General features: G+C 35.7%; 2 pseudogenes; both read left to right on the forward strand.

Moving 5' to 3' along the window:
• The first annotated feature begins 225 nt into the window (after positions 1-225).
• Positions 226-2417, forward strand: LOC148852394 (L-type lectin-domain containing receptor kinase IX.1 pseudogene; annotated as a pseudogene).
• Positions 2418-11662: 9245 nt separating this feature from the next.
• Positions 11663-26581, forward strand: part of LOC148852395 (L-type lectin-domain containing receptor kinase IX.1-like) — a 16526-nt pseudogene continuing 1607 nt past the window's right edge.

Raw genomic sequence — 26581 nt, forward strand, 5'->3', positions numbered from 1 at the left:
TCTTATATTCAAGGCATTGACTTCCATTAACATTCATTAAATTCTGTTCTTATAAATTTGTCTCTCTCTAATTGTAGGGCACAAAATTTAATTTAAAATATTACATTTATTCTTATTTAATTCTTTCTCATCAAGTCTTATATTTAGGATTCACTCAATTCAGATCCACAGCTAACACCGGTAATTCCATTACATCCAGTTTGGCTATTCCCAAGTTCCAACTATATGGCTCTCTTCCACCCATCAAACTCCCATCTCCAAACTTCAAACTTAGTTCTTATTCTGTTCCATATTTTCTTATTCTTCTCATTCTTTATCGTCTATGCAACATCAATATCCTTCAACTACCCTAAGTTTCCCGCGGATATGGCAGACGAACTAGAATTTCAGGGACATGCCTACCGCTCCCCTTCGGATACACTTGTACTCAACAAAGGAGAATCTGAGACATCTTTTACTTTCAGTACCGGTCGAGTCATATATAAAAAACCCATTCAACTCTGGGACAATGCCACCAACAACCTCACAGACTTCATCACCCATTTCTCCTTTTCCCTTTCCTTTGACAACGGTTCTAAATTTGTGCCGGGCGACGGGTTCACCTTCTTCCTTGCTCCCAATTCCTCCCTCCCTCCTCTTCCAACTCCTGGTACTATTGACATTGCTTCTTCGACAGGTCAATTCCTTGGTCTTTTTGACAATAACACTGCTACCAATGAAGGTGAGAATCAAGCTGTTGCAGTAGAGTTTGATACATACTCAAATGATGGAAAAGACCCAAAGTATCGTCATGTAGGTATTGACGTTAATGCAATCATATCTGTTAAAGAAGTTCAATGGGATATTTATAATCGTACAAACGAGGTGAAAGGCGATGCCCAGGTCAGTTATAATTCTAGCACAAAAAACTTGAGTGTTTTCCTGATATATGTTGACGGAGCGAAGGGAAGTGAGACCCTTAGCCTCTCCTATAGTGTAGATTTGAGAAATAAATTGCCGGAATGGGTTAATATTGGCTTCTCTGCTTCAACTGGATGGAGTTACGAATTACATAGTATTCTCTCCTGGAATTTCAGTTCAAGCTTGGAGTTGAGAAATTCTTCAAGCACGGAGTATAGAAATTCTTCAAGCTTGGTGATTAGCAACAATTCAAGGCCAAACAAGGGTTTGGTGGTGGGGTTGGTTGTTGGTACAAGTGCCTTGATTGGTTGTTTGGTTATGATATTGCTAGTCCTGAAAAAGAAAAGGATTAGGTCGCCCCATGCCTCAATGGACGAAGATTTTGAAAGGGAAACGGGACCCAAGAAGTTCTCATATGGCGAATTGGTTCGTGCAACAAATAATTTCAATGCGGAAATGAAGCTTGGAGAGGGAGGATTTGGAGGAGTTTATAGGGGTTTCTTGAGTGATCGTAAGTTGGATATCGCTGTCAAAAGAATTTCTGAAGGATCTAAGCAAGGGATAAGAGAATACAAGGCAGAGGTAAAGATCATCAGTCAGCTAAGGCACAGGCATTTGGTGAAACTTGTTGGTTGGTGCCACAAACGGAGAGAACTCCTCCTGGTGTATGAGTTCATGCCCAATGGTAGCCTTGATTCTCATCTCTTCAAAGATAAAACCTTGTTGACATGGAAGGTCAGGTACAATATTGCTCTTGGCTTGGCCTCCGCTCTGCTCTATCTTCATGAAGAGTGGGAGCAATGCGTCCTGCATAGAGATATTAAATCCAGTAACGTTATGTTGGATTCTAGCTTCAAAACTAAATTAGGAGATTTTGGGTTGGCCAAGCTTGTAGAGCATGAGCAACGGGCGGAGACAACAGAGGTGTTAGCCGGTACGATGGGTTACATGGCTCCTGAATACGTAGTTAATGGGAAAGCTAGCAAAGAATCTGATGTTTATAGCTTCGGAGTTGTTGCCTTGGAAATTGCATGTGGGAGAAGGCCTGTTGAACCATCTGCTGGACAAGGTAAAGTAATATTGGTAGATTGGGTGCGGGAGCTCTATGGAAAAGGAATGCTTCGTGAAGCAATAGACCCGAGGCTCACGAGTACAGAAGATTTTGATGAAAAGCAGGTGGAGCACTTGATGGTTGTCGGGCTCTGGTGTGTTCTCCCCGACTACAATCGTCGACCTTCTATGAGGGAAGTGATGCATGTTCTTAGATTCGAAGCTCAATTGCCTGTAATCCCATTCAACATGTCTGTACCTACTTTTGCCTTGCCACCAGACGCATCTATTCCTGAAATATCATCATCTGAAGCAGGTTCCCCCTCCAGGTCAACCATGCTCTCTACTGATGATCCTCCTGCTTCATCGCTGTTGCATTCTTGCTATGTTGGAGGTTACACGTATTGCTGATGCAAGTATGCTATGTATGTTTGGCAGAGTTGTTTTCCCTTCTTTTTCTTTTTCTTTCTTGCTTATATTTGAATAATAATATATTATCCCTATAAATGTCAAATATTGTGGGGTTTGCTTTTGTTCTGATATTTGGTTGAGAATAATAACCTTTTTCCTTTCAGGTTATTCACACTAGCTAATTACTTGAAACATGAAATTATAATTAAAATATAAACACTACAATCACTACTTTTGTTATTGTACCATTGACTAGCTAGGTTGAGTGGCTTTCTGATTCAACCACTGATTCTAGTAGTTGATGCAAAGATGTTTTGGGTTTCTAAGTAGAACAAAATAGCCAAAGAAAAACCCATGCCGGCACCGTGACACTCTAGCTAGTTCTATGTTTTTTAACGTTCTAGTCCTTCATGTTTAGCATATAGAGATTCAGCAAGATGATGAATGTGATTAAACATAGATGTGTTTTTTACCCAATCAAAATCATGGTGACGGATCAACATATGATATTACCAAAAGGATTTGCAGTTTGCAGTTTTTTACTAGGCTCATTTGGAAATGAACAAAAATTAATGAGAAATATTCAATCATCGATAAGTAACCATTGGGTTTATTTGATTAAAAGTCAAGCTTCTCAAAGTAAACATATTTGGGTTTAGGTTTAAGGAATGTTATAGTGTTAGATTTGTCAAAATGTAATCTTTGATAGATGAACGGAAAAATTAAGGAATTTAAAGATGAATTGAGTGTTTAAGGGTTTTGTTTTATATGATGGAGTTTGATCCGGTGCGATGATGGAGTGCAATCAATACCGTCGAAAGGTAGTGTAATGATAGAATTTAGTTTCTTAGGATTTTAACATATTCTAGAAAAAGTGGTGAAACTTGATTAGTATCTAAAGCATGAAAATGGGTTAGAGAGTGAACCGAATAAAAATCAGGTGCTAACAACGAGCATACCTTTCGAAGATTCTACTTCTACCGAAAAACGAGAGGGTTGGGTGAATCGGGGATTTACATTGAAATGGATACTGTTCATTACACGAACGAAGAATATAAAGGCTCAAAACACGAGAAGCTTCATCTGAAACTTCTCCATTTAAGAGTCTCTTACATGCGGTCGAAAATGAATTATTACAGAACCTACCAAAAATAATTGGCATTGGGACAAGCCCATTAGAATTTTAGCCAAAATTAAGCCCACGACCAGCCATGAACAGATCAGATTACGAGTAAATGTACAACTGTTAAGGTGTGCCGGGTCAAGTTGAGACCTTATGTGCCTACTTTATTAAACAAAATTAAAGTAACAGCATTGTGATATTTTCAATTAAATAATTTCTAAACTTAAATATTTAATTATTTTTTAAATGGACCTTCAATGAATAAAAATCAAATTTAAACTATTTGATTTATTATTTTTATTAGTTTTGATATTTTAGTGGAAGTTAAATGTATTTAAGTTTTATAAATAATTATAAAAATTATTGTATGTGTGTTGTGGAACTAAAATTTCTGAGGCGGATTTTACTGAGTTTATACTTTTTTTTTATTAATTTTATCAAAAAGTAAATTTTATTAATTTTTTATTAGTCTTGCTAACTTTCACCAATTTTAGTTGTTTTTAGGCAACACCTATGATGCATCCATTGCACCTTGCAGCAAAAAATATAATTGGTTGAATATTATGATGTGTACACCTATTTGTGAAAGTATGCTTTGTGAAACATGAACTATTGAAAGAAAGGTGCAACTAATATTAATAACTACATAGCAGTTAGAATACTTTTTTATAATAGTACTCAAATGGATTTTAGATTATATATGAATAATAAGAACCAATAACTATATTTCATTATAATTTTACTCAAATAGATTTAAGGTACGCTTCTTGCATTCTGATCTATGCTTCACTTCTCTAGGTAGTGGAATGCCTCTGTGTTTTACAACATTGATATTTATTTTTTTTTTTATATTTAGAATAAAATATGTAAAATAATTATTTCATTTATTTTGTCTATAAATCCATTCAAATTTTTCTTACATATTTACTTTTCTTAATTTTAATTTAATTTTTAGAATAAAACATGCAAAATAATTATTTTAATAAAAATAAATAATTATTTAGTTTTTAGAAAATTAGAATAAAACATGCAAAATAATTACTTGATCTATTATGTCCATAATTAGATAGTATGTTTCTATTCCCAACTTCCCGTTTATTAATTATAATATGTTTTTTCATATAACTCACTAAAATGTGTTATTTTTATGCATAAATAGCTCATTTATGTCTTATATTTAGTGATACTAATGTTTATTTATGATTTATTAGAGTATTTATAGCATTTCCATGTGTTTCCATGCATATCCAAGGCATATCCCTATACGTTTCTTAAATTTGCCTTTCTGAAACGCATAGCATTTCCGATACTTTGAACCTTGGGTGTAAATTAGGTATGGCATGGCCTGCGTGCAGCCCGTGGCCCATAGGCTAGTCCGGAAAAGACTGGGCCATGCTTCCCTCTCTTGGGATACTTTGGGAGGTTGGCCCATGGACCGAGCCCGTGCGGGCTCATTCCGTGCCACGGGCCAGGGCTAGGTGAGATACGGGTTAGGCCTTGGGCCTAGACCAAACCAGGCCAAACTATATTTTTGATGTTTTGATTTTATTACTAAAATACTTCACTTTCCTTAATTCAATAATTCCTTTGAGCTTTGGGAACAAATTAGAAAAATAAAAAATCTAACAAAGAAATTAAAAAAATACTTAAATACTTAACAAAATACAAAATGGACAACAAATTGGAAAAAATAGGAATTTTATTTCTTGAATTTGAACAATACAATGGTTAATCGAAAAATGGATGAATGAAATATAGAAAATAGAATAAAATATAAAAAATATAACACATTGTTGAAAAAATAAGAACTAATATAAATAAAATTGAAAAAAATAAAATAATTTTAAAATTAAAAAAATTACAATAATTGAAATAATGAAATATTGAGTATTTAAAAGAATAAAAATATTGACTTCATCATTTTTCTTCAAGTTCCACCTCTACCTACATCTTCATTTAATCATCTCCTTGATTGTCATCATCTGATTCAGGTGAAACATCATGTGTAATGCCATACTCTCATTTGTCTTGTAATCAATCTTCATCATTTAACCTATTTTTAAAGCAGATGTACATATCCAGACTTCCATCAGTCATATAGCTTTTCTTGTTGGTCAACATCATAGTACTTGCACTAAAACAAGACTCTGATGGAACTATAAATACCAAAGGGGTTAGTAGATCGCGTACCATGGCGACAAGGATTGAATAGTCTTTTTCATGTATTTCTCACCAGGCTAAAGTTTTAAAATTATCTCATCCCTTGTTGTGGGAATCAATTAAAGTAAAAACACTTGTTTGTAAATAAAAATTAAGTTCAGTAAATGAATTTGCTGGTGAACTACTAGTAAATTTATGCTTCTTATGTAGTAGGGACCGAATTTTATCTCCACTACTAGCAATAGAACTAGTTGTTTTAGAAGTGGAACTTGCACATGTGCAAGATTTCTTATGCCCAACCACCTGAAATTGATATAAACTATGCATTTCAAATAATAATTTTTTAACTTCTTCTATTTTATTTACAACTTCAATATTCATATTTTCACAATATGATTCAAGTAAAATTTCTAAACCATATTTCCTAATCATAGGATCTAATATTACAACTAAGCAATAAAAGGGAAGAAATTTTCTTTCAATATATATATATATATATATTTAATTTATTTTCCATTATTTCAATAATACGTTGAAATTATGGATTTTTCCTATATTTTGCAAAAAAAAATCACTAATTATAAATAATTGATTAACTAAAAGACAACTAATTGAGTAATAAACACTTGAAAGTTCATTACTTGCATCATAAAAAAATTGGAAAAACTCTTTTATACAAATTGTCATTTCCCAATCTTCCTCAAGTATAGGATCATGTGGCATTTTTGTATTATAAAAATTACTAAGAATTTGTTTATATGAAATACAACTTTCTAACATAGAAGAAGTAGAATTCCATTTATGTTGAACATCTAATACAAAATGTTTATATTTTAAACTATAATTTTGACATAAATATTTAAATTTATGTTTTATTGCTCCAAAGCTTTTAATATATATTATACAATTTCTAATTTTAGAAATATGATGAAAAATATTATTTAAAGCATCTTGAATACATAAATTTAAAATGTGACATGTACATCTAATATGAAATAATATACCATCTAAAAATGGTTTTAATTGAGACTTTAAGACATTTATTGCTGAATCATTATTACTAGCATTATCAAAACTAATAGAAAAAAGTTTATTTTCAATTCTATAAATATGTAAAGTATTTAAAATACTTGCATCAATAATTGGGGCAATATGTGGCCATTCAAGCCTAGTAAAACTTAAATTTCTTTTATATAAAAGCCATTTTTCATCAATAAAATGACCAGTAATACAGAAATAAGTTATGTCAAATTTAGATGTTCAAATATCAGAAGTAATTGCAAATTTAGAATTAAAATTTGATAACATAGAAATTAAATTTTTTTTATATGAATAAAAAAAAATTTAAGCATCTATTCTAATATTATTTCTATAAACTTTTTTAAATTGTGGATTTATAGATCTATGTAAAAACTTTTCAAGTTTAGTATATTCAGTTAATAAAAATGGATGCTCAACATGCATAATATATTTTGCTAATTCTTGCCTTATTTTTTCTTAGGAATATTTAAAAGTAGCAAAAATCTCACTTCTTATTTGTGGTAGTGATGTTTAAAAGCATCTTCTTTTATCAAATAGCGTTTCAAATGTCTATCCAAGTGGCTAGCACCACCACTACTACTATAGCTAAAGTCACTCCTACATTTTTGACAAAACGATTCTTTTTTCCTTCCCCTCAATCTCCTCTATTTTAAATATTGTCCAAACTGGGCTAATCAACCTAGTAGTAGTAATAGGGGCGGGAATGTCGAGAATATCAACAGCAACATCCATATCGATATTGGTGCTAACACTATCATATTACAATTGAACATCAACATTGTCAACATTGACTATATTGGGGAATTGGTGTCTAGAGCGAGAGGAGGAGCTGACGATTTTTTTAATTATAAAAATAAAAATTAATTTAATTGCACTTACCTAGACTGTCAATTCAGAATTTCAACTTGATTTTAACGGTTAAACCCTCCAAGTCTCCCAAATTGTTAATTTGAAATACTTGAACAACCCTTCTTGTTGAAAGTTAAATCAAATTGAGAATTGGAGAATGGAGAGAATATGAAAATATATGTGAGAGTTTGATGTATGAGACTAAGAGACTATGATTTGTGTGACAAGAATAATCATTCTCCCATAATTAAATGTGCAGTTATGATGAAAGTTGATGACAAATGTTGGTTTTAAGGTCGCTACCTAGGTAGTTTCGGCAGCCTATTGACCATTAAATTTAATTAATTTGATGGCTCGTTCCAGCACTCTTTGTCTTTGCAATTTCAGTTTCGATAATAACAACCCGGTTAGTGAAACATTCAATTCCGACCAGGCATCTACCCCAATTCTGGGCTGAAACGTCTTTCTCCCTTTATTTTATGAAAAAAAAAAAAAGAGAAATACTAGCCTGGGTCAGAATTTATTAGCTCAAAGTACACGGTCAGGTGGATGCCAATTTATAATTAAATATTTATAAATCTACAGTGAAAATCAGAAATCTGTATTAGTTAAATCTGCACTTTTCCATTAAAATTTTCTAATTTTATTTTATTTAAGAACAATCTTTTAAAAAATAATTACATTATTCAAGTTTTTAAAGTATTTAATTGAGAGTACCGCAAGAGTACTCCTGCTACTTCAATTTTGTTTAGTGAAATAAATACATAGGGTCCCACCTAAGTTATGACGGATCTCCACACGTTGATACTAGATAAAGGGAAAGAGGGTGACTTTGATCTAATTGACTTGACTCTTGAATTTGTAGAGGTCTTCCGGCCAATGGTGGAGTGACATGATATCTAAAATCATAATAACCACGCAACATAGGGCCTCGTACAGTGGTAATCAATCAGGTCTGTGTCAGGTGCCTCTTCGTCAAAATCTTATAACCAATCAATCTCAACTTTTAAATGAAGAAATAGTTTGAGCTGTCACCTACGCGACAGTACTTTGAGCCCAAATTCTGACTCTGAGCTGATCGGTCATTTTTTTTTATTATTTTTAGAGTAAAAGATTTTTCATATATATTGAAACCTCCCCTCTCTTTAGAAATGGATTAAGACCTCTCATATTATAGTTATATCTAACGGAATCAATAAAAAGTCTTTTTTGCCATTATTAATAATTCTTTAAAATTTCAAAACGAATTTATCTTGCCAAAAATCATACTGGGCATTTGTCTGATTTTTTCTCATAACCAAATGACACATAAATACTATCAACACAAAATTTATGTCGACGTGAAATCAAACTCTAGAATGAAAAATGAGACTTTGGTCTCTCCCATGGTTACGGTCAAATCCACGTCCATATTACTTGTCTTACATCTCAACTGCAAGCAAGATTTGAAATGTCCTTAACTTCATTATCGGACTCCCATGATTTATTGGGACCTTTTTCTTTTCTCTACTACATTTGCCTATCTACGATTTTGTTTAGAAACAAATCATAACCAAACAAAGAAATGGAGATATATAGAGAAAACAATCCAATAAAAGCCAAAGAAAAATTCCTTTGATAAATTCTTTCTTCCCTGTAATGAAGTTAGAAAGTTGTTAATGCTTGTTTTGAAGGAAAAAGGTGGGAAAAGAAAGAGAAAGACAAGAAAATCAATACAAGATTTATAAAAGTTTCGCTACTTTTTCTTTCCTTTCCTTTCCCGACATTTTCCTTCAAACCGAACATAGCCTAAGATTTGAACTTTCTGCAACTCCTCTCCTTTGAATGGAATTCAATCAACCAACGTTCCCTGGCCCCTTTCTTTTTATTCTTGTTCATCTATTTATTCCTCATTCTTTGATCCTTTTTATATCTCTATTCTCATAATTTCTCTCTTTCCCTATCTCCCTTGTTTCATTGAACAAGTTGCCCCATCCATATCCATCAAAGCCCATTGCCCAAATGAAATAGTCCCACTCTCATCACTGTGTGCCCTGAACGACCTGAAGGCGCAACATCTGTCAAGTATTTGATAAAAACCAATGGAGTGTTCGCGGGCTTTAAATCACTCTCTTGGAACTGGAGTTGGTCGAAAGCCGCTTTGAAAAGGATGTCTGCCGAACTGCCTGAATCGACAAGGGCGTGCCGGACTTCGAAGTCATCGATCTTTACCTTTATGACGAGCGTGTCATCGTGTGGGTAGTGCATTCTGCACGCGTCGTCCTCGGTGAAGAGATGAGGTCTTCTGCCCCTTGGCCACTTTGGGGGATTCTGTTCTTCTCTGGCGGCCTCGCGGGTTGAAGCCCGAGCTGCTGCTGAGGTGCAACCGACTACAACCGATCCTCCAGCAATTACATGGATTGTTCCCCGAACTAGTCTTTCTTTTGGTGGTTGCTTCTGTGACTGCTCCGCTGGCCTGTTGCTGGACTCGGGAGCATCCCTACTGTGCTCCCCCTGCCGATCTGCCTTATTATTATTATTACCATTATTCTGTACAAAATTCCTTAGGTATCTGCGATGAATGAGTTCCTCTATTTCGTCGCGGAGATTTTTACAGTACTCGGTACTATGACCGTGGTCTCTGTGAAAATTGCAATATAAACTTTTATTCCTTTCATTCAGGTTCCCTCTCAGACATGGTGGCCACTTCACGTACGGGGCGTCCTTGATCGCCATCAGGATCTCAGCCCGCTTCGCGTTCAAGGGTGTGTAGTCCGCCCGATCTTCCGCGGGAGCTTGGAATGGCTGACTTGGCTTCGTTCCCTGAGCTAAGTCTTTCTTCCTCCTGTCCTCTTGGTTGGAAGGTTCGCATTTCCTCTTCCTTTTTTCAAACCCGCCCCCCGTTCTTTGGTTGATCTCCTCCTCCGGATGGATTCCCCTTCCTTCTGGACTAAATCGAGGAGGCTCTCCTCAGTTCGGGGGCACCGCTTGCTGGTGACGAAGTGCGCGGTGAAGACCTACACGAACTGGGTTCAGCTCCTTATCGACCCGGGGGCCAGGTTCCTATACCAGGTGCAGGCCACTCCTCTAAAGGTGGTAGTGAAGGCCACACACATGCAAGACTCACTGGCCCTCGCCAAGTGCATCTGGGACAAAAAGGCATCAATATGATCACTCAGGTCAAAGGGACTGAAAGAATAGGAGCAACCTTTACCTTGTTCGAGCTTGCTTCTTCTTTACCTCTGAGCTCGAGTAGGACGTGGGTCGTTGTTCGACGAGCACGTCGGATCCTTCGTGCTTGCTTGGAAGGTCCGGTGTTGGCGTTGCTCGCCTCAGTGTTGCCGAGCTCAACAGGCCCTGACTGCTAGTAGTCCGTGGCTAAGGCGCCGAACCGTTTTTCCGCGAGTGGGATGCCACACTGAGAGCGTCGAGGTGGTGCTGACTTGACAGGTCGGGAGGTCCCCGATTCTTCGGCGTGCTGCGAAGCGGGGGTGGTCGGTCTCTCCCTCCTGCCAGGGGATGAGGCTTGGCTTCTGGAGGGGTTCTGAGGCTGGGAAGCCTCTCCCCGGTGAGGGCGCCCGCCCTGAGGAGAGGACTTGACTTGCTTGATAGCAGGGTGCCGAGGTGGGAGCTGTGGCTGGCTCTGAAGCAGTTGGGGGAACTGCTATTGGTAGTGGTACTAGGAGACGTGATGTAGCATCTGTTGCTGGTAGAGTTGGTGTTGCTGAAGCTGCTGCATTTGGGCTTGCATGGCCCGCATGCCATGTATCAAATCATCGAGTTGGTTCTGGCTGGTCACCAGAGGACTATGGTTGGTTCAGCAAAGGTTGTCTCAACAGATGGGGGAAGGGGAACATTCATAGGCACCACTATTCGCGGCACATTTAGGCTAGGGACTCCGTCCACCGAGAGGGGGATGATGAACTGCCCGATGCAAACAGTGGGGGGCTGAGGGTGTTCCCCGACGACATTCAGGTTGGCACTACGCCTATCACTGTCGGAAGAAGCCATTAATGCTAAGTTTTCTCTTTTGAAAGAGCTAGAGGTTGGGGGAGGCTTTTTGAAGCGTTTCCCATAGACGACGCCAAATGATGATGCACGATCCGGTCGGTCCTAGCTATCGTAGCCTTGCCTCTGACGGACCGGAAGATGCCTGAAACAGAGAAGAAACAAGAGATTCTCGGGGGAGGAACCCGGTGGGAATGCTCCGATGCTCAAGTTAGCACTCTTGAGAAAGCAAAGAAGATGAGGGATTTTTTGAGACCAGAAGGAGCAAAAGTATCACTTACCTTCATTCTTGGGGGGACAGGCATAACCGCCACTATCTCCCCTGTCAGGGCCGTCTCTGCAACGACTGAGATGGCGGTAGCAGGTGGTCGTTGGAGTGCGGTTGTCATTTGTCAGACCCCTAATCAGTTAGGCGCGCCGCCTTAGAGTACGGACTTCTTCGGTGTTAGGTACGGTTGTTTAGTCATGTGACCTGGAGCCCGAGGTGCCGGAGTGGTGCGCGAGGTGAAGTCTTGAGTTCGAATAGGAGTGTGGCCCAAACTGACCCGAGGTGGATTACTTCGGGCTTTGCCCTTTGCGGCATTCCTTGTAAGGCTTGGGGTTTCTAAGGAAAGCTTGGGCTCTTCCTTTGGGGGAGCGTGGGTTCCTTTTGGGGGAGCTCGGGGTCTCTCCTCGGGACATGGTTATGTTGAGGTGCCGTGCTGATGTTCCTGACAGGTCACTCGATTGTTTCCATGTATTGTGCGAACAAGGGGTCGGGACAAATTTCCCTCCATCAGATATGTTAGAGAATTAATCAATTATATTAATATGTTCAGAGAGAAACACTAGAGCTGATATACTATAATGCATTTTATCGCGTCTTCAGTACTCGAGTTAATTTTTATTCTGGAAGGTAGTGTTACCCTCGGTCGGTGTCTTGCCCTTCCGCTTCTATACGCGCGAAAGAAAACAATGATCAACTTGCACCTGGCAAACTCGGGTTATGTCGTGGGAGTACCGGTGAGCACACTCGATAAGCACATCTAATAGAATGTTGATACTTGTCCCTTAATTAATTAAATACCTCTCAGGGCATTTTATACATATTTCTAGGACATCTTTCAGCAAAATGATTTTATTTTATTTTATAATATTTAACACAATACATTAATTAACAACTCACAGTCACAGATTCGAATCCGCATATCTGCTAAGGTAAGACTATCTACCAACTGACCACCACTCAGTTGGTTTCAGCAAAATGATTTAGTGGTTACTCAATGTGCTAACCGATTGTGTGCATACAAGATCTGGTCTGACCAGCAACCTAGCTAATTAGCATCTTCAACTTGTCGATAATTTGGGTCAAGCCTTTGAATTATTTAAATCCATTTTAGTTGCTTAAATTGCAATCAGACATAATTACAAATAATCAATGGGTGCACATTTATATTGCTTTCAATATTCTAGAGAAATTAATACAGATATATATATATAGACCAAAAGCTTGAAAGAAACGTCTCCTTGGAAATAATAACATTAACTTGTTGCAAGAAACAAACAAATTTTCAAAAATATAAGCAACCTGATCAAATTCAGCCTTAACAAGGGACATTAACCACATACAATCGATGTGGATATTGAAATTTTAATGCATACTAATGAAGGAGATTTTGTTGTTGCTGAAGGAACGCAAAGATCGTTTCCAAATGGCAGAAAAAGCTTTGGCAGGAAAAAAGAATAATGTAGCAGAAAAGCTAGTTATGCCTTGCCTTCGTCAGAGAATTACAAACTGCAATATAATGGAGGTCAAATTAAACAACCATTAATTTGATTCAGTTTAAGAGTTTAATGCAAAAAAAAGAAATCATTGAGAAACTCAATGCTAAGCAGGCATATGGCTGGAATGGATAACTGTTTTGCTTTTAGTTTCTTGACCTCTCGAACAAGTAGATCAAATTGCAGCAGCAAGTAAATAGATCTACTGGGCGATAGCTCACAAACTTGCACATTAAGCCTGTCATGCATAGAGAAAGTCAGAAAGCCATGGACTATGGATGCTGTATATCCGAACTGCTGATGTACTCTTTTTGCTTTGCTTGTGAATATATCTTAATTTCTTAGAAATTTTAATAATAATAAATACTATAATTAAAAGTTAACTAATACTTATTATTTTAATAATTAATCATTAACACTATTCAATATACACTTATTACTATTATTATTAATAATCATTAAATAATAAATAATAATTACTAATTCTTATTTATTAATTCATAATAATTTTTAATTGTTAATTTTTAACTAATTATTATTGTAATTAGTATGAATAGTAAACTAATTATTAATTATTATCATAGTAACTATTATTAATTATTAATTAATCAAAATTAATATAATTAATTATTAACAATTCATAATTCATAATTCATAATTATTAATTATTATAATAGCTAGTATTAGTTATAACTTAAATTTTATTAATTATTAACTATTAGTTTTTAATAATTATTAACTATTATATTCTTTATTATTATTTAATAATCGATAATAATCATTATGGTAATTAATTATAAATTATTAGTTAACAATAACTAATTATTATTATTATTATTAATTTTTAATTATTGATTTATATTAATTAATTATCAATTTATAAGAATTAACATAATTAAATTTTAATTAAATAATAAATATTATTATTGTTATAGTGATTATTATTTATTATTAATTTATAGTAATTATTATAATTAATTATTAAAAACTTGTAATTAAAAATATTTTTTTATTTTTTTATTAACTATTAGTTATTACTTAATTATTATATGTTAATTATGTATTAACTATTAAATTAATTAATAATGAATAATTATTAAACAATAATGATTATATTTAATTATTAATTAATATAAATTATTTATTAATAATTATGAATTTTTATTAATTAATTATTAATCATTATAACCATTTATAATATTTTTTTTGAGTGGGTAGACACATGTCTAAGGAAGAAGAAATTTTTGTTTGAAAGTGAGAATAGCCACCTTTAAGATGCTCTTTCTTGAGAAAATATGATGCCACTCGTGCAAGGGAGAAACCGTCTTCCCTCTCTCTCTTTATATAAATATTATTAGGGAATTGTGCAATGGACATGCTTTTGTTAATAGAAGTTGATATAGAAGGGACACTACTACATTCTTTAGTCTCAACATGGCCATATGCTTATTGACTACAAAGGAGTAACCCATACATTATTCTAATTTTCCTTTTGTGTTTCTTTAATAAAATATATATTTTACCAAAAAAAAAACCTATTAACTCAACCTTGTATATTGTTGTTCAAAAATGGGTCAAATGACCCATTAATGTCATCATTTTCACCAGAATTGAGAAAGATTACATAGCTCTATTTGGTTGCATTGCAATTTTATTTGCACTAGTACAAATGTATGGGAGTGCAAATGAAAAAAATGCAAATTTTGAATTAATTTTATTTTGGATTTTACTTTATTCTTCTCCCAGCCTTATTTTACTTCATTTGTATCGCAACCAAACAAAGTAAGATGAAATTTAAAACAAAAATAAATCAAAATTCACACCCAAATCATTAGCATTACCATAGTTTTGCATGAGTGCAAATTTATTTCAACTGCAACCTAACATAGCAGGATTACATCCATGCCTAAATTTCTTAAATTGATAAGAAAGATTCTTCATGGGTTCTGTATTATTTTAAAACGGTTATGTTTTAGCCACATACATTATACAAGATTTAGCAAATAATTCCCAATCTTGATTGGGTAGACAAAAGAATGTGGGCATCAAACCGGTCTAAATCAAAGTAGTCTTAAACATCATGTATGTTTCCTTGCTCATGAATTTGGGTCCCCTCGGCCCCATCGATTGTGGTATCCCTACCATGTTCTATTGCATTGGGTAAATGCCTTAACTATTGAAAATTCATTAATTTTATCTATATTTATATATCCGTTCCAATTTAATCATAATTTTTAGATAAATTAGATATATTTACATTAAATTATAATTTTTAATAAAAATTAATTATATTGAAATGGAGATATTCAATGATTTATTATATTATGAGGTTAAATATTCAATTTTTGTTTAAAATATATTCAATTTTTAACTTATAATTATTATTTAAATTATTCTACTTTTGCTCTTTAGCAAAAATATTGTTTACTTTACTCAACAAATAAAAGTAGTGTTTTAAAAAATGGCTAAGAGGCTAAATAGTTTTGTCTCTAAGTATTAGGTCAACGATTCAATTGTGTGAGTTGGACAAGTCAAATTTTTAATTTGTACTGTCTATTTTAGTTTTTAATTTTTTATAAATAAAAGACTAAAAATTGAAAATGTTTAAAAAGTAGTTAACAATTAATGACTGTTAACTTTGAATTGTGCCTCTTGATCACACCTGATCGAATCGTGACCGTTGATCTCATCAATGGTGATCAACGGTCAGCATTGCACAAAAAACAAAACCACCCTTCACGAGCCACACGGGTGTGTGCGAAGTGCAAGCTAAGTGCCCCTCTAAAGCGACTCATTGCGCCACACACACGCGCGTACGCGCATGTGCCCGCATTGCACGGTATCAAACCCCCATACTTTCCTCTATTATTTCTAAGGAGTGTAAATCAGCTTCTATTAAAATACTGAAAACAAAGCTTATGATTTTCCAATGTGGGACAAGTTCAAAATTGGGTTTTGTAAGAGAAAAACTAACTATTCAATCAAGTGTGTAGGTGCAATTTCTCATGTAATTGACTAAGCAAACCCATTGCATTTAATCTTTTATGAGCTTAAAATCCAACAATCTCCCACATTGATTGATCAATTACATAGTTCTCTCTCAATCCAAACTACTATGACACAGTTATGCATACAAAAGGTGTTTATCAAGTTAAACATTTTGTTAGTATAGATATCTCAGAGCCTTGTCAAAGTTATTGGTGGTAAGACCTTAAACCAATTACTCTCAAGATAGACCGGTGACACCTATACACACAAAAATGTCTAATCTCTGTAAGAGTTTCAAGGCCATGTGCTTTTTTCTTGGTTTCATGAACAATCCCAAGAGCAAACCCAAACTCTCATGAGATGTAGCACCACTTCTATGTTTACATAGGTGAAGTTCCACTATGTGTTCTGTTATTTGATACATTTCAGAATTTTATTAAGAGTTTAACTCAACCACTCATCATAACAGACAACACTGTTTATGTTGTGATGGGAAATTTCTTAATGTCAGTGCTAACAGTCACATTGTTGTAACTTGTTGTTACTCATTAAACCCAATACTGATGGTTTTCTGGTTCAGGTTGGGTTACTTGACCTCACATAGGTTATAGTGATGACTCCATCTTGAATCAGTTGACTAACAAATTCATGTCTCAGACTTATATGTCTCGACTTACCATTGTAGGTACCACTGTAGGCTCTTGACAGAGTTGCATCACTATCATAGTAAATGAAAATTGGAGGCATAGGACTAGGCCAAAGTTTTATATCCAATAATAAATCCATAATCCATTCAGCCTCTTTTCCAGCAGCCGCTAAGGCTATGAATTCGGATTCCATGATCGAGTGAGATATACAAGCTTATCTCTTGGATGCCCAAGAGATCGCACCCCCACCAATGACGAAAATTCATCCAAAGGTGTACTTGTTATCTCCATTACCGGTCATTCAACTTGCATCAGTGTACCCTTCCAATACAACTGGATAATCACAGTAAAACAAGCCAAGTTCCAAGGTTCTCCTGAGATACCCAAGAACTCTCCTAATTGCCTTTTGGTGCTCTACACCGGGATTACTTATAAACCGACTGGGTTTACTTACTACAAATGCAATATCAGGTCTGATACAAAGCATAGCATACACCAAGCTTCCTATTGCACTAGCATACTCAAGTTGCGCAATTGCTCTACCCATATTTTCTACTAGCTTTATACTAGAACCATATGGCGTGCTATATTCTTTGAACCCTAAATGCTTAAATTTCTCAAGTACTTTCTCAATATAATGTGATTGTCTTAATGCATAGCCCCTACTATGCTTTTTAACTTTTATTCCCAAGATGGTATCTATTTCTCCTAAATCTTTCATCTTGAAGACAGATGATAAGTAGTTTTTAGTTTCATTTATGCCAACCATATTTGTACCCACAATAAGCATATCATCAACATAAAGACATACAATTACTCCATAATTTTCAGTGAATTTTGAGTAAATGCATCTATCACCACTATTATGTTTAAAACCAAAAGCTAGAATGCAAGAATCAAATTTCTCATGCCACAGACTTTCTTCTCATTTCCAGGAAGAACAAATTCTTCTGGTTGTTCCATATAAACCTCTTCATTTAAATCACCATTTAAGAAAGCAGTTTTAACATCCATTTGATGAACAGATAAGTGATAAATGGATGCTAATGCTATGAGTGTTCTAATATTGAAATATTGAAAACAAAGCTTATAATTTTCCAATGTGGAGCAAGTTCAAAATTAGGTTTTGTAAGAGAAAAACCAACTTTTCAATCAAGTGTGTAGGTGTAGTTTCTCATGTAATTGACCAATCAAACCCATTGGATTTAATCTTTTATGAGATTAAAATCCAACAATCATGCTTTAAAAGATTTAATATTCTTTAAGAAAAGAGTAATATGAAGGTGCCTATCGGTTGAAACCTTTTGCAATGCAAAGCATAGCAAAGGCGTTTGCTCCAGTGCATCGATCAAAACCGTATAAACGGTGCTCCCTTTGAAAAATCAAGCATTAAATCATTAAGATCAATGCTCCAAATGAAGCTCGGAATATCCCTTAAAGGAATATATTTGACCAATCCAGGAATCCAACTGATAGTGTTGCTTAAAAACCCATTTGTGAATATATAGCTCACATCTACAAATTGTTTCTATATGTTTAGTTCGACATATGCAAAGGGCGGATGAGCTTTGTGTATATTTAGTATTACCATGGAGTGGCATAACCTTATAAGACATCTCTCAGTGATATATATTGTGATACCGTGTACATAGCTCATGAAGCCATATTTGATTTTCCTCACTATCTTTGGCCAAGAACAACGCTTGGTGGAAAAACTACCACCACCACAAAGAAAATAAATGTTGAAGCTATTGCAAATTAGAGAAGAAAGTTAAGAGTGGAGGAGGAGTTCCAATGGGACCGAATGGAGGGCCACCTTCCACGAAGATGATGAGCAGTGACAATGAACAATAAGAGCGAAAAGATTAGAAGAAGAAGAGATGGAGGGAGAGAAGTCTGGTATAGGGAAGAGGGAGATTGTTGCCGCCTCTGGTGGTTCGAGCAGGGAAGACGGTGGTGAATAGTGTCTTTGAGAGGTTAGGGCAAATGGAAGCATCTAATTAAATTTATATTGAACTTAGGGGCATTTTTGTAAATTTGGTGAACTTCAGGGGCATTTTGTAATTTTGTGAACATGGGTCAAAATTGGTCTAGGGGATCAAGTTGCGGGTTCTAGTTCGATGGTGGGGATTTTGGAGTAAAAAAATGGAGGATTAAAATGGGTATGACCGTAGAGAGTGGTTTTGTGTATATGGGCTAATGAGATTGGCAGAAACGAAATCATACCAAATGGATGGGTAAATTAGGGTATTTTTTACTAAAATTTGATAGGGTGAGGTTTTGGGGCATTTTGAATTGATTGATAGGGTCTAATTGGGCTCAGATCAAGCAAATCTAGAAAATAGTTTAATTTAATCAATCTAAGGCCTTAGAATGGAATTTTGGTGCGGTGAAAGGGCAAACAAAGGTATTTTGGTTTGAAATTTTACATGTGGGTATTTTAGAGAATTTGAGATGTGATAATAATGTTTTATTGGTTCAGGTGAATCAAGATCGTAGAAATTTGGGTCAACAAGAGAATCCAAAATGGTATATTGGTTTAATGGATGAGTAAACGGGAGAGTCTTGGATTAAAACTTTATATAGGTAGGTGTAAAGTAGGTGTTATAGTGTATCTAGGTCTCAGTCATAGTGTCTGATTGTATAACCTGCCACCCGGTTATTTTGGCCTGGGAATTCCTATGTCAAATCAAGTCAAGACAAATCAACGAAAGTCTCTCTTCCTGCGTGTGGGGATCGCTATAAATAAGATGTATACAATGGGGCCTCCGGTTCAATTACGAGTGGACTTTTATTGACTTTTCTGTGATTTAATAGATATATTTTTTAATTATCAAAAACAAAATTACGAGTGGAGTGGACCTGTTTATGAGCTGGGTTTTGGGTTTGGCATTGGGATTTGGGACAAGCCCATTAGAATTTTTGCCAAAATTAAACCCACGACAAGGCATGAACAGATCAGATTACGAGTAAATGTACAACTGTTATGGTCTGCCGGGTCAAGTTGAGACCTTATGTGCCTACTTTATTAAACAAAATTAAAGTAGCAGCATTGTGATATTTTCAATTAAATAATTTCTAAACTTAAATATGTAATTATTTTTTAAATGGACCTTCAATGAATAAAAAACAAATTTAAACTTTTTGATTTATTATTTTTATTAGTTTTGATATTTTAGTGGAAGTTAAATGTATTTAATATTTATAAATAGTTATAAAAAATATTGTATGTGTGTTGTGGAACTAAAATTTCATAGGCGGATTTTACTGAGTTTATCCTTTATTATTAATTTTATAAAAAAGCAAATTTTATTAGTCTTGTTAACTTTCACCGATTTTAGTTATTTTTGGGCAAAACCTATGATGCATCCATTGCACCTTGCAGCAAAAAATATAATGGGTTGAATATTATGATGTGTACCTATATGTGAAAGTATGCATTGTGAAACATGAACTATTGAAAGAAAACTTTAAGATGATTGGTTGAGATATAGATTTAAGGTGCAACTAATATTAATAACTTTAGAATTCTTTTTTTATAATAGTACTCAAATGGATTTTAGATTATATATGAATAATAAGAACCAATAACTATGTTTTATTATAATTTTACTCAAATGGATTTTAGATTATATATGAATAATAAGAACCAATAACTATATTTTATTATAATTTTACTCAAATGGATTTAAGGTACGCCTCTTGCTTTCTGAAATATGCTTCATTTTTGTAGGTAGTGGAATTATTCTATGTTTTAAAATATTGATATTTATTTTTTCTAATTTTTAGAATAAAATATGCAAAATAATTTTTTCATCTATTTTGTCTTTAAATCCATTCAATTTTTTCTTACATATTTACTTTTCTTAATTTTAATTTAATTTTTAGAATAAAACATGCAAAATAATTATTTTAATAAAAATAAATAATTATTTAGTTTTTAGAAAATTTGAATAAAACATGCAAAATAATTACTTGATCTATTATGTCCATAATTAGATAGTATGTTTCTATTCCCAACTTCCCGTTTATTAATTATAATATGTTTTTCATAAAACTCACTAAAATGTGTTATTTTTATGCATAAATAGCTCATTTATGTCTTATATTTAGTGATATTGATGTTTATTTATGATTTATTAGAGTATTTATAGCATTTTCATGTGTTTCCATGCGTATCCAAGGTGTATCCCGATACGTCTCTTAAATTTGCCTTTCCGATACGCATAGCATTTTGGGTGTAAATTTGGCATGGCATGGCCTATGTGCAGCCCGTGGCCCACAGGCTAGACCGGTCGAACCGGGCCATGCTTCCCTCTCCTGGGATACTTTGGGAGGTTGGCCCATGGACCAAGCCCGTGCGGGCTCATTCCGTGGCACGGGCCTGGGCTAGGTGGGATACGGGTTGGGCCTTGGGCCTGGACCAAACCGGGCCAAACTATATTTTTTTTTTTATGACAAGACTCTGATGGAACTATTAACACCGAAGGGGTTAATAGATCGCATGCCATGGTGGCAAGGATTGAATAGTCTTTTCCATGTCTTTTTCACTAGGCTAAAGTTTTAAAATTATCCCATCCCTTGTTGTCGGAATCAATTAAAGTAGAAACACTTGCTTGTAAATAAAAATTAAGTTCAGTAAATGAATTTATTGGTGAACTACTAATAGATTTATGCTTCTTATGTAGTAGGGACCGAATTGTATCTCCACTACTAGAAATAGAACTAGTTGTTTCAGAAGTGGAACTTGCACATGTGCAAGATTTCTTATGCCCACCCACCTGAAATTCATATAAACTATACATTTCAAATAATAAATTTTTAACTTCTTCTATTTTATTTTCAACTTCAATATTCATATTTTCACAGTATGATTCAAGTAAAATTCCTAAACCATCTTTCCTAATCATAGGATCTAATATTACAATTAAGCAATAAAGGGGAGAAATTTTCTTTGAATATATATTTTTTTAAAATTTATTTTCCATTATTTCAATAATACTTTGAAATTATGGATTTTTTCTATATTTTGCAAAAAATTCACTAATTATAAATAATTGATTAACTAAAAGACAACTAATTGAGTAATAAACACCTGAAAAATCATTACTTGCATGATAAAAAAATTGTAAAAACTCTTTTATACAAATTGCCATTTCCCAATCTTCCTCTATATGATCATGTGGCATTTTTGTATTATAAAAATTACTAAGAATTTGTTTATATGAAATACAACTTTCTAATATAGAATAAGTAGAACTCCATCTATGTTGAACATCTAATACAAAATGTTATATTTAAATTTTTGTTTTATTGCTCCAGAGCTTTTAATATATATTATACAATTTATAATTTTAGAAATATGATAAAAAATAATATTTAAAGTATCTTGAATACATAAATTTAAAATGTGACATGTACATCTAATATGAAATAATATACCATCTAAAAATGGTTTTAATTGAGATTTTAAGACATTTATTGTTGAATCATTATTAATAGCATTATCAAAACTAATAGAAAAAAGTTTATTTTCAATTTTATAAATACGTAAAGTATTTAAAATACTTGCACCAATAATTGGGTCTGTATGTGGCCATTCAAGCCTAGTAAAACTTAAATTTTTTTTATATAAAATCAATTTTCATCAATAAAATGACAAGTAATATAGAAATAACTTATGTCAAATTTAGATGTCCAAATATCCGAAGTAATTGCAAATTTAGAATTAAAATTTGATAACATAGAAATTAAATTTTATTTATATGAATAAAAAATTTTTAAGCATCTATTCTAATATTATTTCTAGAAAACTTTTTAAATTGTGGATTTATAGATTTATGTAAAAACTTTTCAAGTTTAGTATCTTTAGCTAATAAAAATGGATGTTCAACATGCATAATATATTTTGCTAATTCTTGCCTTATTTTTTCTTAGGATATTTAAAAGTAGCAAAAATCTCACTTCCTATTTGTGATTATGATGGTTTTTTCCCTTCTTCTTCTTTTATCAAATGACGTTTCAAATGTCTATCCAAGTGGTCAGTACCACCACTACTACTATAGCTAAAGTCACTCCTACATTTTTGACAAAACGGCTCTTTTTCCCTGCCCCTCAATCTCGTGCTATTTCAATTTTGTTTATTGAAATAAATACATAAGGTCCCATCTAAGACTCGGGAATAAGGACATTCTACGCGTCTTATTTAGGACAGATCTCCACACCTAGATACTAGATAGAGGGAAAGAGGGTGACTTTGGAATTGACATTATATCTAATGGTTGGACTATGATGCTGGAGTGACATTATATCTAAAATCATAATAACCAAGCAACATAGGGCCTCGTAACCGTGGTAATCAATCAGGTGCCTCCTCATTCTCAACTTTATCTCAATCCATTTATGTGTATAATAAATCAAACGTCTTTTTTGCCATTATTAATAATTCTTTAAAATTTCAAAACGAATTTATCTTGCCAAAAATCATACTGGGCATTTGTCTGATTTTTTCTCATAGCCAAATGACACATAAATACTATCAACACAAAATTTATGTCGACGTGAAATCAAACTCTAGAATGAAAAATGAGACTTTGGTCTCTCCCATGGTTACGGTCAAATCCACGTCCATATTACTTGTCTTACATCTCAACTGCAAGCAAGATTTGAAATGTCCTTAACTTCATTATCGGATTCCCATGATTTATTGGGACCTTTTTCTTTTTTCTACTACATTTGCCTATCTACGATTTTGTTTAGAAACAAATCATAGCCAAACAAAGAAATGGAGATATATAGAGAAAACAATCCAATAAAAGCCAAAGAAAAATTCCTTTGATAAATTCTTTTTTCCCTGTAATGAAGTTAGAAAGTTGTTAATGCTTGGTTTGAAGGAAAAAGGTGGGAAAAGAAAGAGAAAGACAAGAAAATCAATACAAGGTTTATAAAGGTTTTGCTACTTTTTCTTTTTTTCCTTTCCTTTCCCGATATTTTCCTTCAAACCGAACATAGCCTAAGATTTGAACTTTCTGCAACTCCTCTCCTTTGAATGGAATTCAATCAACCAACGTTCCCTGGCCCCTTTCTTTTTATTCTTGTTCATCTATTTATTCCTCATTCTTTGATCCTTTTTATATCTCTATTCTCATCATTTCTCTCTTTCCCTATCTCCCTTGTTTCATTGAACAAGTTGCCCCATCCATATCCATCAAAGTCCATTGCACAAATGAAATAGCCCACTCTCATCACTGTGTGCCCTGAACGACCTGAAGGCGCAACATCTGTCAAGTATTTGATAAAAACCAATGGAGTGTTCGCGGGCTTTAAATCACTCTCTTGGAACTGGAGTTGGTCGAAAGCCGCTTTGAAAAGGATGTCTGCCGAACTGCCTGAATCGACAAGGGCGTGCCGGACTTCGAAGTCATCGATCTTTACCTTTATGACGAGCGTGTCATCGTGTGGGTAGTGCATTCTGCACGCGTCGTCCTCGGTGAAGAGATGAGGTCTTCTGCCCCTTGGCCACTTTGGGGGATTCTGTTCTTCTCTGGCGGCCTCGCGGGTTGAAGCCCGAGCTGCTGCTGAGGTGCAACCGACTACAACCGATCCTCCAGCAATTACATGGATTGTTCCCCGAACTAGTCTTTCTTTTGGTGGTTGCTTCTGTGACTGCTCCGCTGGCCTGTTGCTGGACTCGGGAGCATCCCTACTGTGCTCCCCCTGCCGATCTGCCTTATTATTATTATTACCATTATTCTGTACAAAATTCCTTAGGTATCTGCGATGAATGAGTTCCTCTATTTCGTCGCGGAGATTTTTACAGTACTCGGTACTATGACCGTGGTCTCTGTGAAAATTGCAATATAAACTTTTATTCCTTTCATTCAGGTTCCCTCTCAGACATGGTGGCCACTTCACGTACGGGGCGTCCTTGATCGCCATCAGGATCTCAGCCCGCTTCGCGTTCAAGGGTGTGTAGTCCGCCCGATCTTCCGCGGGAGCTTGGAATGGCTGACTTGGCTTCGTTCCCTGAGCTAAGTCTTTCTTCCTCCTGTCCTCTTGGTTGGAAGGTTCGCATTCCCTCTTCCTTTTTTCAAACCCGCCCCCCGTTCTTTGGTTGATCTCCTCCTCCGGATGGATTCCCCTTCCTTCTGGACTAAATCGAGGAGGCTCTCCTCAGTTCGGGGGCACCGCTTGCTGGTGACGAAGTGCGCGGTGAAGACCTACACGAACTGGGTTCAGCTCCTTATCGACCCGGGGGCCAGGTTCCTATACCAGGTGCAGGCCACTCCTCTAAAGGTGGTAGTGAAGGCCACACACATGCAAGACTCACTGGCCCTCGCCAAGTGCATCTGGGACAAAAAGGCATCAATATGATCACTCAGGTCAAAGGGACTGAAAGAATAGGAGCAACCTTTACCTTGTTCGAGCTTGCTTCTTCTTTACCTCTGAGCTCGAGTAGGACGTGGGTCGTTGTTCGACGAGCACGTCGGATCCTTCGTGCTTGCTTGGAAGGTCCGGTGTTGGCGTTGCTCGCCTCAGTGTTGCCGAGCTCAACAGGCCCTGACTGCTAGTAGTCCGTGGCTAAGGCGCCGAACCGTTTTTCCGCGAGTGGGATGCCACACTGAGAGCGTCGAGGTGGTGCTGACTTGACAGGTCGGGAGGTCCCCGATTCTTCGGCGTGCTGCGAAGCGGGGGTGGTCGGTCTCTCCCTCCTGCCAGGGGATGAGGCTTGGCTTCTGGAGGGGTTCTGAGGCTGGGAAGCCTCTCCCCGGTGAGGGCGCCCGCCCTGAGGAGAGGACTTGACTTGCTTGATAGCAGGGTGCCGAGGTGGGAGCTGTGGCTGGCTCTGAAGCAGTTGGGGGAACTGCTATTGGTAGTGGTACTAGGAGACGTGATGTAGCATCTGTTGCTGGTAGAGTTGGTGTTGCTGAAGCTGCTGCATTTGGGCTTGCATGGCCCGCATGCCATGTATCAAATCATCGAGTTGGTTCTGGCTGGTCACCAGAGGACTATGGTTGGTTCAGCAAAGGTTGTCTCAACAGATGGGGGAAGGGGAACATTCATAGGCACCACTATTCGCGGCACATTTAGGCTAGGGACTCCGTCCACCGAGAGGGGGATGATGAACTGCCCGATGCAAACAGTGGGGGGCTGAGGGTGTTCCCCGACGACATTCAGGTTGGCACTACGCCTATCACTGTCGGAAGAAGCCATTAATGCTAAGTTTTCTCTTTTGAAAGAGCTAGAGGTTGGGGGAGGCTTTTTGAAGCGTTTCCCATAGACGACGCCAAATGATGATGCACGATCCGGTCGGTCCTAGCTATCGTAGCCTTGCCTCTGACGGACCGGAAGATGCCTGAAACAGAGAAGAAACAAGAGATTCTAGCACAAAAGACTTGAGTGTTTTCTTGATATATGTTGACGCAGCGAAGGGAAGGGAGACCCTTAGCCTCTCCTATAGGGTAGATTTGAGAAATAAATTGCCGGAATGGGTTAATATTGGCTTCTCTGCTTCAACTGGATGGAGTTTCGAATTCCATAGTATTCTCTCCTGGAATTTCAGTTCAAGCTTGGAGATAAGAAACTCTTCAAGCAAGGTGATTAGCAACAATTCAAAGCCAAACAAGGGTTTGGTGGTGGGGTTGGTTATTGGCACAAGTGCCTT

This window comes from Nelumbo lutea, chromosome 5 (assembly GCF_056320005.1).
Source record: "Nelumbo lutea isolate HS-2025 chromosome 5, American lotus-T2T, whole genome shotgun sequence".
NCBI classification, from domain to species: domain Eukaryota; kingdom Viridiplantae; phylum Streptophyta; class Magnoliopsida; order Proteales; family Nelumbonaceae; genus Nelumbo; species Nelumbo lutea.